Source organism: Gymnoscopelus microlampas (assembly GCF_963454915.1).
Source record: "Gymnoscopelus microlampas genome assembly, chromosome: 10".
Taxonomy (NCBI): Eukaryota; Metazoa; Chordata; class Actinopteri; order Myctophiformes; family Myctophidae; genus Gymnoscopelus; species Gymnoscopelus microlampas.
The window spans coordinates 11,712,307-11,724,406 of NC_139947.1; the positions used below are offsets into that span (position 1 = coordinate 11,712,307).

The 12,100-nt window shown below is 44.0% G+C and overlaps 1 protein-coding gene across 3 annotated transcripts in view; it reads right to left on the reverse strand.

The window, feature by feature from the left end:
- The window catches only part of LOC311053472 (nuclear receptor coactivator 3-like), a 95,039-nt gene extending 94,537 nt beyond the window's left edge, over positions 1 to 502 (reverse strand). For 2 of the 3 annotated variants that reach the window (XM_084069015.1, XM_084069012.1), the window contains exon 1: positions 391 to 502. The gene's annotated coding sequence lies outside the window, so the exon portion shown is untranslated. The remainder of the gene's footprint in view (positions 1 to 390) is intronic. The other variant, XM_084069013.1, reaches the window with a different exon arrangement.
- Positions 503 to 12,100: the final 11,598 nt, after the last annotated feature.

Consider the following 12,100-nt stretch of genomic DNA (forward strand, 5'->3'; position numbering starts at 1 on the left):
TATCCATTCCGTGGGCAACAACAACCAACCACGCTAGATCAACCAAACCATGTATAGAATACGTGCCGATCATGTACTACTACTTCTCCGACATCATGGACAACACAGCCAACTCAGATCGTCGCTGTCAGTCATGGTAAATGAGCCTGGCAATGCACACACACACAGTGCCACCCGACCACCCGATGCCAACATTGTATGTAGTATGTGCACTGTGTCGTTAAGAGACGAAGTCTGCGCGTTTGATCGCACTACTACTACTCGCTAGCGACCCGATCGGGGTTTAAATTGCAGAACCGATCAGTGCAAAAACTATAATGCAAGCATTAACGAAATAACAGCAGGTTAAAAAAGAAAAAAAAGAGCGAAGCAACAGCGGTATGAACTTACCTACCGATCAGGCGTACCTCTCTGCTGCCCGGGATCAGTAATTTATTCTTTTCACTATTAACTCTCCGCCATCTTCAGCACTGTTTGTTTAAATGGGATCTAGACTCCCGATGAAGCGCAAGAAGCCAAGCTTGTAGTTGTAGCCAGCGTTGCCATGTTTTGTGAGAGAAATAAGCGACGGGGATCCAGGAAAACAAGCTTAAAAGAAGGCCACGTGAGCACTTTAGACCGATATGCATCGGCTATTTGAAAATAGCTTCTACCACCTAGATCTGCTATTTTCACTCGTGAAATAAATTGTGGAATATTTGGAATACCCGCAACTAAACCATTTTTTACAAGCAACTTAACAGAAAAAGAAGCCCAAAGTCGCTTATAACAAGCGGACATGGCAACGCTGGTTGTAGCGACAGCGGGGGGTGGGGGGGTTGCTGGGTAATGTAGTCAACACGCGCAGAGCACTGCCTCCACGGCCACAGCCTGCCCACCCGGATATGGACTACAAATTAAAGACTACACCGTGGTGCCACCATAGGGAGGGGGCTCGACGTGCACTGTCTAGCAGCCTGCAGACGGCTGTCATGCGATGACATTAAAGCAGAGCAGTGGTGTAACTATAAAGTAACTAGGTACATATTCTGTACTTAAGTACAATTTTGAGCATTTTTTTTTACTTCACTAGAGTATTTCCAGTTTTCAGTACTTTTACTGCTACTCCACTACATCTCAAAGGTAATTATTATTACAAAACATAAATATACATTAACCACATTTCGGCCATTTGAAAACAGCTCAGAGTATTTCTACATTGCAGTATTGATAGGTTATAGGCCCCCTGACCTTGATAGCCTACTTTTACTAAAAGTAAAACATTTGAGTACTTTTTCCAACACTGGAGAGATGCCACCGCGGTGTTTATTTTTAGTTTAACCTGGGGGAGAGTTGAAAAGCAAACACTGCCTTGTTTTGCAGGATCCTGCAGGGTGTTTAGAGTGTGTCTCTGTCTCTCTCACGTCATAGTAAGCAATTTTGTGTAGAGATGACGCATAATAAACATGGCAGCCCAAACTTTGAAGTCCAACATATTTCTTTCTTTATTCGTTTTTTCCAGTATTGTAACTTCATTTTGTTATTTGTAATTGTAATGTTGATATTTTGTCAATTAAAAACAAAACAAAAAAGACTTAAACATCAGCTGTCTCAGGTAAGAGAGGTAGTATTTTTCATTCTGATAATGAATGTGTTGATCCAAGATGACGAAGGCGTGTAATTATCTGCCCTGTATTGTATCTTCAAAAATATGCACCAATCTATTATTGTTGTATAGCTTAACTTTATATTTAAAAAATATTCACTGATGTCCTACAACATTGGTTCTCAAAGTGTGGGGGGGCGGGGGGGTATCAGCACTTTGTGCTGCGCTGCAAGCTTGTACATCTGCTATTTTTGAAAATATTTGAAAAAATGTTGGATAATTTCTTAACTCACATCTCTCCTCTTCTGGCTGTTCTGGGGTTCCTGGCACAAAACATTTTCAGACTAGGGTCCGCGGCCAAATACATATCAATGTGGGGGTGCTTGGCACTAAAAAGTTTGAGAACTACTGTCCTACCGTAGGCAATTTATGTTCAGTTCAAAACAAGTAGCCTATAATTTCCCTCAGTGCTAACATTTACAACTTCTCTTTTTTTCCTCTGGAACACTTTAGTAGCCTAAAACTGATGTGTAATTAACAATGTGCCATATAATTTCTTCTTTTTTTTCTATTGATGGGGGAGTAGTCATGTCTCTCAAAATTACAATTGTAGGTCAATTGAGTTTAACTTACCCTACTACGTTCTACTGTAAGATTTACTACAACTGAAAACAACTGGGGAAATGGGGAATCAGAGAATAAGTTGCATATGATGGATGATATGAAAGTCACCGTTTGAAGGAAAATGTACTTTGTCCATTTTTGTGTGTCATTGTTCTGTAATGTCTTGAATCGTCGTTGAATGCCATGTTTTTATGTTATGTGTGGACCCCAGGAAGATTAGCTGTTGTTATGCACCAGCTAATGATGATCCTAATAAACTCAACAAACTCAATAAACTACATTGCATTAATAAATGCAAATCTTATCAAGCAATACAACAGGTGATCATTGTAAACAAAAAACGTATAAAAAGTATATATATATATATATATATATCATCTTGTCTAATAAAATAGATCCAGTTTTGGCATGATGTGAAAGTAAAAAGTATTTTCTAGTAGATTACAATAGTATAACTTGAATAATATTGCAATCATCATCTTCTTCTTGTATGAGGGTCCCTGGCACAAATTATTTTCAGATGGGGGTCCACAGGCAAATACATGTTTATTTGGCAGTCATTCAAAGACAAAAGTAATGCCTAACGCACATCCTCTGTCTTTGGTGCTGAGCCAAAATGCGAACAGCAAAATCATGAAAAAAGTCAAGGTGGCTCACAACTCACTTTAGAAGTATTTTTATTCAGCAGCAGCAGCAAAAAAATAACAATTTAAACAACGTTTCGACCTTGCAGTCTTTGTCAAGTATTTGGCGGTCCTTGACATGAAAAGATTTGAGAAACACTGCTCTACAGGTTGAAGTTTTATTGTCTCTTTTCCACTGCTTGGACCCAGCTCAACTCGACTTAACCAGACTTGCCTTTTTTGGTTTTCCATTATGATGAAAGTGCCTGGTACTTTTTTGTATCAAGAATCAAGATCCAGATAAGAATGAAAAAGGGTTTTATTTGTCACGTACTCATACAGATTGGTTGGAAGAGCAATGTCACTATAGCGTCATTATCTGCAACCTCATTTTGAAGGTTATGTAACCACTGTTCCTACAGTCGCAAATTTACATACATTAGTCGACTATAACTGACCACGCAGTCAAATGATATGCTGACTTCATGAAGAGTTTCCATTTTGTGTTGCATGGGGCCTTCCAAGTTTCCTGACTTCATCCAACATAATGTGTTCAAGCGGCACTTCCTAGTGGAAAACCCATGTACACTGTAATAGCCGACAGACACCTCCACATCAAACCACTACTGTATGTTCGACTATGTTTTACCATTTGTTGTGGAGAGACCAAGATACAGACAGACAGACAGACAGACAGACAGACAGACAGACAGACAGACACCTTTCTAGTTGCGTCACTGCATCATGGCCTATTGCCATGATGCAATAAGCCATGATGCCATGTTGCGTCATTGCATCACGGCCTATTTCTCAGCCAAATTCTTATCAGATGCAGTTTTCTTAGACTGTAGAGACCTACAGGTTAAATAGCGATCATTTGCAGACAGCATTAGCTTTAACTTTAGCATTGTTTAGTACTGTCCGACACAGGGGGTTGTTGAACGTTGCTATGATGAGCAGCTACATTGAGGGTAGAGATGTACCGATACCATTTTTTCCTTCCCGATACCGATTCCGACCAATAACTTGCGTACGGGTCGATACCGAGTACCGATCCGATACCAGTGTGTAATTTAGACAAATCTAGGACAGTGGTTCTCAAAGTGGGGTCCAGGGACCATCTGGGTTCCTTGAGGGGATTCCAAATAGACCCTTACAGGTCAGGTCTGTAAATCTGAGAGTGTAGAAATGGAACCAAATGGACCCGCAGAGCTATGAAGGTCCTTGAAATTAAAAGGTTTGAGAACCACTGATCTAGGAATAAATACAAATTCTGTGAATAATTGTTAAAGTGCAGCTACAAGTTAGTAAAATTATAATAATATAATAATAAATAGTACAGTCGTGCAACATCAACTGAAGCAATCAAAATATGACTGTAAATGAAATATCATCATGTGATAAATTACGTGGTATCAGAATGGCATAGACTGGCATACCGATGCCAGCATTTTAGACAATATAGGCAGCCGATACTGGTATCGGTATCGGAACAACTCTAATTGAGGGGGTTCTGTCTGCTGTGCATGCAAGCTAGTAGTGTTGAGTTAGTAGAGTCAAGTTGACCCAGGTCCATGTAGTGGAATAAAAGATAATGACAAACAGACTAACTGTCAAGCATTTATTTTCCTATTTCAGCCTTTTTGGGGGAAGACGATTGAGAAGGTTTTGGGATCATAAAACATATCTTTATTATATCTACGATTATAGATGATTATAAAACATTATAATAAAATATATAAATAACATTTCTTATAATTGATCATATCAATTAATCTGAGTAATCACTTAAGCCCAAACAGTTTTGGTAAAGTAAGATCCTTTTTTGTATTTTTGAAATCTATTATTAGATTAGATTATCTATTACTATTGATACTTTTTCATAAACAATTACATATTTTAGTTCCATTAACTGTTACACCCCTAGAAGAATCTATTCTGCAAAATGTACAAGACAAGTGCAGAAGAGGATTCTGTGATGCAGGCGTGAGGAAGTGGTGCAGGGGGACCCTGGCACATGGAGACCACCTATCTCTTATAGATGAAGCCCATATGTGGGCTCCATATGCGAGCTGGCAGGCTGGGTGTGGCATGGTGGCCTATGGACTGGGGCACGTCGACGCAGAACCCACACTCCTGCCAACATACGTATACTAGACAGGGAGAGATGGCACCATATCCATCACCATGGTGATTCCATGCAGGCAGGCAAGTGCACACGGAGACAGACAGATACAGCAGACACACAGAGATGCGCACGCACGCACACACACACACACGCACGCACGCACGCACACACACACACGCACGCACACACAGACAGACAGACAGACAGACACACACACATGATGGTATACTTGTGAGGACATTGGCAAGTGTATATGACATCAAGTAAAGTATAGGACGTAAACATTTTTTTTACCCCTAACCCTAAAGCCTGAGTTTTATACTCATTTGCTTGTCGGTGCCGCACACCGAAATGAGAAGATCTACAAGCATAGCCAATGCGTCGCACTGATAAGATAAGGTAAGATAAGACAAGACGTGAATGAGTGTTTCACATTTATTTATTGCCTTTCGTGATGTTTGTGTGAAAGGTCTTTAGAGGCCCACATTTAACAAAAGGAAATTAAATTAGACCTTTGACTCTCAATCAGGTCAAGAAACTTGACAGGAAAAGTAAAGGAAGAAATCCAGCGGGATCACAGTTTCTATCCCCAGGCCTCAAGGGTTCAAAACTTTGAATCCCTATCCGAGTGGATCAGATCAAACTTATCGTTGTTGTCGGGCAGAAACAACCTCTTATCTCCTTAATTTTACTTTTTGTGTTTTTCCGTAAATGAATGCCCTACTTGATCTATACAGCGTCACGCAAAAGCATAAAAAGTAGCAGATCCACAAGCTCGAAACACGGCACAAAGCGACACTTTATGAGCTTGTAGATCTGCTACTTGAAAAAAGTAACAGTTTTGGATATATGAGGTTTCAACCCCGACAGAGACGCTATATTTCTTATTGACTCAAAGTTTTGAACTACCCAAGTCGGGAACGATGCAAGTTGAGAATGCATGCCCCACCCGGTTATGCAATACCCGTTGTACCTGTTGTACCCCTTATCAGTGTATACCCGTCGTAGGCCTACCTGTCTGTCCATCTGTGTCCCTTTTATGCCCTTAGGCCTATATTGAGATTTCTGTATCTGTCTGTCCTTGTCCCTTTTATAACCATCATTATGATATGATCACTCCACTGATCAAATATGCCGATATGTGACCAAATGTGACTGGGAGACAGTCATCTAGCATTTTTTCATTTTCATGTTTTCCGGTCATATGAAAGCAGGGAATCATAGCAAAGTAATGATATATTGGTTAATAAGATTGAGTGAATCATTTAGAAACTATCTAACTATATAAATGGCGAGCAACTTCCGCACCCTCGGTGGCGACACCCCACAGCTCTGTTATCGAATAAACAACGCACCGCCAGACCACATGTCGCCTACTGACTCGCCACGGCGGCCGCGCTGAATTTACGCCTCGCGTAGGGGACATCTCACTGTTCACTACACCTTTTCCACCGCGCAACATAATTAATTCTACTCACCAAATGTCGGACAAAACGGAAGGGGAGCCAGCTTCGTACCGTTTACCGTGCGCACGACCTCATCACCACAACAGCAGCCAGCCGCTGCGGGGTTTTTTTCCTTTTTTTCCAAACTTTTTTTTTGGTCACCATTTTCTCCAGGCACCATTTCTGGTGTAACGTCGGGTGTTTCTTTTCACCAGCCAATCACCTTTCACGTTGCCACGTCCGTTGCCACGTCGCGCTGACGTACGCTAAACAAGCGCTGCCGTGCGCACAATGCAAACGAGCCCAAAGGCGCGCAAAAATAAGCCGCCCATTGCTTACACACAAAGTCAGACCTGGCAACGCAGCCTACGCCAATCATGTGTGAGAGATCTACAAGCTATGGGGCAGAGACGCCACCGTATCTTAGCAACAACTACAGCGCTCACTCTCATTCGTCGTGTCACGCTAACAGCAGTCTCCAGACAATGGCATCGCAGACAGCTTGCTGTTACTGCTGTAGCCATCACAGGCAGTTGCAGCACGACGGACAGGGCGCTGTGATAGCTGCCATGTCGCTAACGCTAACCTGGTTGTCATGCCTGCAGCGGCTGTGCAATCACTTTGTCAACAATGCACGTTCGTGTGGTGAATGTCTATATTGCTGCTCAGTTCGTCCATTGTACATGGTGTATGTTTGTGTGTGTCTTCTGGAGAACTATGTAGCTCCACAGCAACTACAGTAACTAACGTAATGTCAGGACCGCCCCGTGCAACGCATGTTACGCTGCATTATGCTCATGTAGTAATTTCAGATAATTTCGCTCCGATTAGAGCAGTGTTTATCAACCCCCCCCCCCCCCCCCCCCCCAAATACACGTACTTGATCTGGGACCCCCCCATTCTGTTTGACTCCGTTCCACAAGTAAATATTGTGAAAATAGCCGATCTACAAGCTCGAAACGCCTCACGTTCAGAGGCTTTGTACGCTTGCAGATCGGCTATTTTCTACATGATTGCCTCTTTCTTACATTCTTTGCCAATGTGGCCCATGTTTTCATAGCATAGTTTATTGACTACTTCTGTTGCAGAAATGGCCATTTCCCTTACTTTCGGTTTCTTATTCTCTCCGCCAGACCGAAAGGCATGGCGCAAGACTATGTTTCACCCCCTGTCCGTCCGTCTGTGATAGCTAATCTCTCACATCGTTGACTTGATCGCAGCAAAATAACAGCCCGGTGTGGAGAGTCAGTGAGAGCTGGATAAACGACGTAAAATGTGTCAAAAGGAGTCTGTACGGCTGTCGATAAATGAACACATGACGTCGGTGGGAGAGGAGATATTGTGTCTTTTGGACAAACAGCAGCGTGGTGCTGATGTTTGTTGTGTGAAGCAGCTTAATGTCAGAGTGTTTGTGTTGGAGCGCCTCAGTGCGGCTGCAGAGTTCATGTGCAACCTCTTCCAGAGAGACACAGAGACACTAGAAACTCTGCTGGGGAAAAAAAACACTGCTGGGCATTGACTTTCCTATGGACATTGATCTACACACTGCAGGTATATCTGCTACACACACAACATCAAACTACACACTGCAGGTATGATGCAGCGTTTGCATTACAGCCAGCATGCCAGCGTAGTTCCCATATGGTTTCAAGGTGGGCTAAACCATATGGACCCCATGTCAGCAATGTCAGCGCCATCCACTTCAGTCCCAACTGCGATGCCCATGCAGGCTATAAGTAGCTTCTACCTGGCCCTTAGGTGGGCCCCAACTAGCCATGTTTATGTGGGACCAAGGCGGGTCCTAACTGGGTTTGCCCATGCAGGCTTTAACTGGCTTCTACCTGGGCCCTAGGTGTACCCTAACCAACCACAGTGCAGTGCCCATCGCTCCAATTGTTGTGACGTCAGGGCTCTCAATACTGCACATTGGTGGAGGAGGAGGGGCCGCAGGGCGACCGCACACATCGCTGAACCAATGGTAGCCCACGGATGTTTCCTCTGTGGATTTACAATCTGCCCCTCTATGCCACATATCATCCGCACTACAGGGTCTTCACTGACCGAGCCACGGCCCCACTGACCCTCATGACGCTACGCCACTTAAACGTGCGGCAGCATGCGCTGGGTTGCCAGGTTTGCACAGCCTGCGCCAGAAACAAGCAACCACCTTCATGAAAAAAAAAAAAACACCGAAATGGTCCGCAATGTTCCAGGGGTGTCCCTGCGCGTCCCAACACTCCACAGGGGGTCAGTGGACCATCAGGGGGTCCGCGGACCCCCTGTGGACCCCCTGAAACATAACAAATATTATTTCTTCAAATTTTTTCCTTTTTCAAAAAAACTTTTCCACAGTTTCACTCCGGCAATTTGGGTCCCCCAATATACACACGGCCACGCTGGGCCCCGTGCGCGGCTGGGGTTGAGGGGGGCGTAGCCCCCCGAAACTCTAGTAGCTTATAGAACTGAAGTCAAGTTAAAACTCTTTAACTTGACTTGAAAAGGTGCAGTGGTAAAATCCTTGCCCACCACCACAGAGGTTGTGGGTTCGAATCCACAGTGGTGCATCCGGCTTTGTCAGGCGTCTACACTAACACAATTGGCCCGTGCGCGGAGGGAAGCCGGTGGGGAGGGAGATATGTCACTGCATGTAATCCTACAGGCTGAGGCGGCATCTGTCAGCGGGGAGTGTTGAGCGGGAGGAGTAGGACGAAGGCTCTACGTCCTCCTGGTGGGGGCTCCTCACTGGCAGGTGAGTCAGTAGGATACAACAGCAGTGACAACACAGAAATGTGTGTGGGGAGGAATTAATTGCCACAACGACTAAATTGGGGAGAAAAAGGGGGTAAGATATAATTGGCTACTCTAAAAAAAGCGATACACCCGCAGTCGATCGGTCGGACGGTTCTCCAGATGAGCGAAGGACAAATACACACACATACACAGAGATTTGTGTAATTTATAGAAGGACAAACTGTAACAGGATTGGGTCTATAGTTTATTTTGTATTGCCATTTCTGATTTTTACTGCTATTTTCCAGTATTGTACAGTATTTTACAATGTACACTTTACTGCCACAAGTGCAGTAACTGTGACTCTGCTATTTATTACTATGTATATATACATATTATAGACTATGTATACAGTATAGACACATACTCTATGTATGGGATAGTTTGAATATTGTGAGTTTCACTGAATAACCACACTGAATAAGGTGAATCTTGCTGTGGTGTTAAAGAGTCTGAAGTAAACTTATAAAAACAAGACTTATGTTATGATCATGTATATTTAAACTTGAAATACTGTTTCTACTCTTCATACTACATAATACTGGATACTTGGTGGTGTGAAACAGAACGGTTCATTTGGCGCATACATTTCACATAATTCATAACTGGAGAAAATAGTTTAGGAATCTCTTCTGCCTGTGTCAGACTGTTGCAGTACCACAGTGGTGTAAATCACAATATTTATTGATCTCAAGGGACGACATTTGGGGATCTTTTACAGCCTTTGGGTGAAAGTGAGCAGTGAGAGAGAGAGAGAGAGAGAGACAGAGACACACAGAGAGACAGAGAGATGGAAAGAGAAAGCAATAGAGAGACAGTGAGACAGCCAAGCCACGCAAACTAACACACATGCTGTAAGTACATGTGGGAGGAGCAGATATGTCATTTTGTGCAGTATCTACTATTTACATCTTTGACTTCCCCATTTTGCAAGGCTAAATTAACCACATGAAACCCATAGCGTCACTATTCTGGGGGCGAGTGTTAAGCGGAAATAGCAGATCTACAAGAGATTTGGTGTGGACTAGGGAAATACTTGCGGGCCTAGTACGGAGACCTGGGGTACCCCGGTCCACTGGGTACAGGGTGGGAGGGGGGGGGGGGGGGGGGCGGTTCCAGGGGGTCCCCCAGCACACACAATATTTGTAACCACTTTAATCATTTTCTTATACTTTGGGTATTCAAAAATAGCAGATTATTTGCTTCTGGGGTTGAGATGGGGGGGGGGGGGGGGGGGGCCGTGGCCAAACACATATCATTTTGGGGGTCCTTGACATGAAAACGTTTGAGAACCACAGGATTAATATGATCACTGACCACAATCAGTCCTTTTAAATGGACACTGAAAACAGTGGACAGCCAGAGGCTGCGTGACGTACCTTATTGTACAGTGTTGACATGGAACCTTTATGTCTAGAGGACTGTAGAAGGAAAACGGGAGAGTGAGAGGAACAAACTATTTAATATTCCAAACAGGTATAGGAAGAGGAGAGCAGAAGAGCAGCTAATAGTGCATGCACACGCGCACGCACACACATACACACGCACACGCATGCAGGCACACACACGCGCACACACACGCACACACACACGCGCACGCGCACGCACACGCACACGCACACACACACACACACACACACACACACACACACACACACACACACAGGTGTGACCCACATGGTGCAATTGCAAATGAGAGAGAGAGGAAGCTCACGTGCACAATGTGAAACACTCACAGATTGTATAAGTGTGTGTGTGTGTGTGTGTGTGTGTGTGTGTGTGTGTGTGTGTGTGTGTGTGTGTGTGTGTGTGTGTGTGTGTGTGTGTGTGTGTGTGTGTGCGCGCGTGTGTGCGTGTGTGGTGTATGTGTGTATGTGTGTGTGTGTATGTGTGTGTGGTTTTGATGTCATCGATTTATGTTCATATCCAGCTTGCCATTGGACAGCTTCTTTTCACTAGCAAAATTTGAGGGATCCATTAAAAAATAACTGCTTTTCATTTGATAATAATACTATTAATAATAATAATAATAATAATTAAAGCTACAAGCAGCGATGACCGGGCCCTCACACCTCTGTCCACGTTAGGGGCGGATGCTATCAATGCATTGAATGGGAGTAGTATGGGACATTATCACGTTTTTATCAGACCACTGAATGGGCAAAGTTGGCGACATACTGACCTATCCGTGATTTATCAGACCATTCATTGGGTGTTATCAGGACATACTGACCTACCGACGGAGGTGACTTATATAAAGTTAAGTTTCAGTTTCGGTTTCTGACCATGTCGGAGGCGCGCAGTCTCAAGCGAACCACGTGAGGCACCACCGAGCTAGCTAAAGCGAACGAGTTGCCGTGCCGAAAGTTGTGACGTTCGCTTGAGCCTACTCAGGGCCGTCCGAGTTATGTACCGATAGGCACAGAATCGTAAATCATGTTGTTGGGACTGCTCTGCCTCCGAGTAGGCCGGTAGCCTATCTCCTGATTACGCCCAATGAATGGTCTGATAAATCGCGGATAGGTCAGTATGTGACCTATTCGCCCATTCAATGGTCTGATAAAACGTGATAATGTCCCATTCAATGCATTGATAGCATTCGAAGCCGGTCAAATATCAACCAGTCGGAACTCTAAGGAAGGGTCCGGGCCACTGGTGTGGCAGTCTGGGCATCTAGGCTGCAATACAGCCTGACAGAGTGTCGCAGGTTCGAATCCCGATTGCGACGACCTTTGCTGCGTGTCACTCCCCATCTCTCTCCTATTTCCTGTCAGTCTACTGTCCTATCAAATAAAGGCATAAAAGCCCCCCGCCCCCCAAAAAAATAACTCTAAGGAAGGACAAGGATTTTCAACCGAGTCCATTGAGGCGACTCTGAACAAAGTAAGTCCAATGAGGTCACCCT